Below are 4,174 nucleotides of genomic sequence, written 5' to 3'. Positions count from 1 at the left end.
GGCTGCTGTTATAACCGCAGAGTTCGTGCGGTCGCTGTGGGCCAACCGCAGCGAAGGCGCGGCCGATTTGGGCGTGCCCCGCGCCGCTGTCACACGTGCGCCAAACAAGCTGAGCAATGTCCCTTTTGATTGTCGCTTAGCAGCGGAGACCATGGTCACGACGTACTTTTGGCGTACTTTTGTCTGCAGCCCCATCCGTTAGCTGCGTAGGTTTCATGAAAGTAATCTTGGGTTTCATGGCACGACGCTAGTGACCTCTATATTGAACTTCATCAACGCGCTAGCGACATCTCGCAGGAGCCAAAAGGACTTGGCATTATGCAGTGAATCATTCAAACTTTGCAAATCATTGGCAACTTTGCCGAGAACATAGGCGGCGGAATGGGGAGGGCACTGGGGCACCGTGCCCTCTTTGATTTTGACATTTTTACATTAGCCCTATGGGCGTTGCATGGAAAGAATTTAGAATGGGACTAAAAGTCGGCAGTGCCCCCCCCCCCTTAATTGAAGGTGTTCCGCCGCTACTGGCCGAGAACGCCGATGTTCCTTTCGCACCGGGCGTCGGTTCATCACAGGTGTTGGTAGGGCTCGAATGGCACAGTCAAATAGCACAGCCATTCTCCCTTAATAAGCACTACCCCCTAGCCCTCGCCACCGAGAAGAGGGGGTTCGGGTGTCGCCCTCGACGTTTTTTTTTTTTAAGGTAATTGCTCGGAGGCGCTGGTATAGAGATGAAGCTGGCGCACTTGAACATTAAAGACGGATCTTCACAACGACCACATTATTAGGTCAGGTCAGGTTACTGACTTGGGACGTCGTAAGTGAACCTCTGCACGGCCCTAAAATGTCGCAATTTAGTCCGAAATGGCGAGGGGCGGGGAGGGCAGAGTCCATCTACCCTCCCCCTAAACGGCATCTGATGAAGAAAACCGATAGGTTCGGCGAGAATTAAAAATGCCCTAATTATTGCCGAGTCTAGGCAGTACCATGCCCACGATCACGACACCCATCTGTTCATATGCCCATCGGTGAATAGCGCGTGTCAGCCTGTGTCCGGCTGTTATTGCCTGCGGTTACAGGTGCGTCATCAACGTAACAAAGAAGTACGACGCTTGTGATATCTATCCTGAAGCACCATGAAATGTGACATCCGTAAAATGTACAGTAGAATAGTTGGTCATTGCCCATGTAGAACACATTTATGGTGAGTGGTGACATTTATTTCCAGATAACAAATTTAACGAGAAGGATAAGGCTATGGCCACTGGCCAGTAGCCTTATCCGCATGGCCACATGCGAACAAAACAACGTCACACAACGAATCAATGCCAAAAATTAAAGGCTGTTTACAAATATCTACAAATAAATCACGCCTCACATGTGTTCAATTGTTATATAACGAGCTGTGCGATGTGCAGTATCAGTGCCAGCAGTGTGGCCAGTGAAGCATCAGGTTCACTGGCCACACTGCAGCGCTCGTCTGCGACGAGCGCCAGGCCTCCTGCTGGCAGGCCAGCGAGACGGGTTCCGAACCTCAGGGACCACAGCCCGGGTCGTCGAAACAATCAGGCAGGGCGAGGATGGAAGATGAGCGAGCATATCGGCGCGATAGGCTTCAGTCAATTGCTGAGTGGGACCGAGGGCGTCCGTCCGTTGAAGACAGGTGGTCGACGGACTGCAAACAGCGTGCGGCGGTCTTCTCAAGACTGTCCGATGGGCCGCTGGCCCTAAGCAGCGATAAATCACCTGCCAAGAAAACAAGGGATCAGAAAATTCACTCCCTCCTTTAAAGTCCAAAATGCTTATTGCTCAAGCACCTCAGGGTCAGAGCCTCAGAGGAAGCAGTAATAGAGGCCTTCAGCAACCTCACCAAGCTATTCAGAGTGATAACAGGATGATGCCTCAGGTCTGAAGACTTTACCGGACAGCTGGCGGAAGGCATTTTCCAGCAAATGGTCAAAGACCTGCAGTAAATGTTCTCATGAGCATGTGCCATATTTTTGTTTGGATTGAAGAGAACTGTTTATTTATCATTCCATATGCAAACCAGTCCGTGCAAGGTTCTGAACAACTTTATATAATTTCATCATTAAAAATCAACTTGAATATTAAAAATTGTGGCACATAAGTAGGCTTTCAAGCTTCACGGTCCGGGATACACATCACCAACAATCACCACATGTACGAGTGCTATGAATTCAGTGCCTTCTTGGGAATATTTTCCTATATTTAAGATAAAAAATTACATGGATAGGTATGCCAAGATAAAACACAAGGCAATAACAATAATTTGAAGGAAGATATAGCAAAAGTATCACCACACAGTACCTACTTATAATAAATAATCATGTGAACATAAATTGGGAAATAAAATGACAATATTGAGTGGCCAAGTATTTTAATCCTTACAAACTTCAGGGGACAGCACAGTGTATGGGGACAGCAAATCTAATGAAGCAAAATATTGCATTTTAGCACACATATTCTGACACAATCAAACCCTAAATTGAAATGCTCTTCTATGAAGTAGGTACTCCAAAACAAAACAAAAACGCAGGTAAAATCGTTTACAAATAGAAAATGAACGTTCTATGCCTGTCACCTATGGCTGAACAAATAAACAGCATATAAAATTAAATAACACTAAAAATAAATTTTCAAAACCGAATATAATCACAACATACCTATGTGAAACAATAAACACACAAAACAGTGCGGAGAGCATTTGTTGATGTGCGCCACCAATGTCAGTACAGCATCATATATGTCTCTTTCACGTAGCACGTAGCTTGCAGTGATGACGTCATGTCCCGTGACGTAAATCGACCGCCGACGTCATAAGTCTGCTGATAAATAAACGGGGTGCGAACAGAGCTCCTGTTTCACGGCGGAGCGCCACTGGCGGATCCTGGGGGGGGTCCACGGGGTCATGACCCCCCCCAAAAGGTCTGAGAGGGTCATTTGACCCCCCCCAAAAGCCGAAGACCTAAATGCGCTATAGACGCCGTCTTGCATGCTCAAAATCACCTGTCAAACACTTCTGAGCTAATACCTTTGTTTTTCTGGATCGTGTTGCGTGAAAAGGCGTATTGAAGACCAGAATCTTACTCGTTTTTGTCTCAACCGTGTGAGCACCAGGGGATGATCCAGGAAAACTCCAAGGGGATGGTCATGAATTTAATTCGTGGTGCCCCTACCTATACGCAAAATTAAAAACTCAACGGATTTCGGTCACTTAATTTTGGTGATGTCCTATTTTCATTTTTTATTTTGTTTGTTTTATTTTTAGTGCCCCTGGGCCCTGGCAGGTCAAAATCACGTCTGAGGCGAAAGAAATTCACGGGAATCCCAAAAATCACGTCAGGACATTCAGGGCCCTCTGACCAGCCTGACAGCTAGGGCCCTTCTTACTTCCTGGGGCCTCCAGTGAATAACCGCTAGTGTCTGTGTCTGACCGCTAGGGCCCCTCTGACTCCTCAGTAGGTAGGAGGCCCTCTGTAGAGGAGGTCCTCTGTAGAAAGGAGGCCCTCAGTAGAGAGGAGGCCCCCTGTAGAGAGGAGACCCCTTTAAAGAGGAGGCCCTCTGTAGAGAGGAGACCTGCTGTAGAGAGAAGGCTCTATGTAGAGAGGAGGCCCTGTGTAGAGAGGAGGCCCTCTGTGGAAAGGAGACCGCCTGAATGCAGAAGGCCCTCTGAAGAGTGGAGACCCGCTGTAGAGAAGAGGCCCTCTGAAGAAAGGAGGCCCTCTGTAGAGAAGAGGCCCTCTGAAGAGAGGAGGCCCTTTGCAGAGATGAGGTCCTCTGGCTCTTTGAAGAGAGGAGGCCCTCTGTAAAGGAGGCCCTCTTAAAGGGAGAGACCCTCAGTAGAGAGGAAGCCCTCTGTAGAGAGGAGGCCCTGTAGCTTCTGTAGTTAAGAGGCCCTGTGAAAAGAGGAGGCCCGCAGTAGAGATCGGTGGTCCTCTGTAGAGAGGAGGCCCCCTCTGTGTTTTGACAAATGTTTTTGCAAATTTTTCGCGGCGCTTCGCGCCGCCGATTTATGTACATACGTACAGGTCAATACGAAATCTTGACTGTAATTACATAAACCAACCGTGTCAAATTGAATCAGAATTCATATGTGTGCTGTAAAGGAACTCCGGCTTGTACTGCAATGCTAAAAGGGTGGTAAAATTTGTGT

At 47.8% G+C, this 4,174-nt stretch overlaps 1 long non-coding RNA gene across 1 annotated transcript; it reads right to left on the bottom strand.

Annotated features, from left to right (window-relative positions):
• Window positions 1–1,459: 1,459 nt before the first annotated feature.
• On the bottom strand, window positions 1,460–2,870 carry LOC122374674. Its single transcript, XR_006255260.1, has 2 exons — window positions 2,685–2,870; window positions 1,460–1,746 (listed from the first exon to the last, which is right to left on the bottom strand). It is a non-coding gene; the product is annotated as an uncharacterized LOC122374674 (long non-coding RNA).
• Window positions 2,871–4,174: the final 1,304 nt, after the last annotated feature.

This window comes from Amphibalanus amphitrite, unplaced genomic scaffold (genome assembly GCF_019059575.1).
Source record: "Amphibalanus amphitrite isolate SeventyFive unplaced genomic scaffold, NRLGWU_Aamphi_draft 001693F_arrow, whole genome shotgun sequence".
NCBI classification, from domain to species: Eukaryota; Metazoa; Arthropoda; class Thecostraca; order Balanomorpha; family Balanidae; genus Amphibalanus; species Amphibalanus amphitrite.
This window is presented reverse-complemented; position numbering and strand designations above follow the sequence as displayed.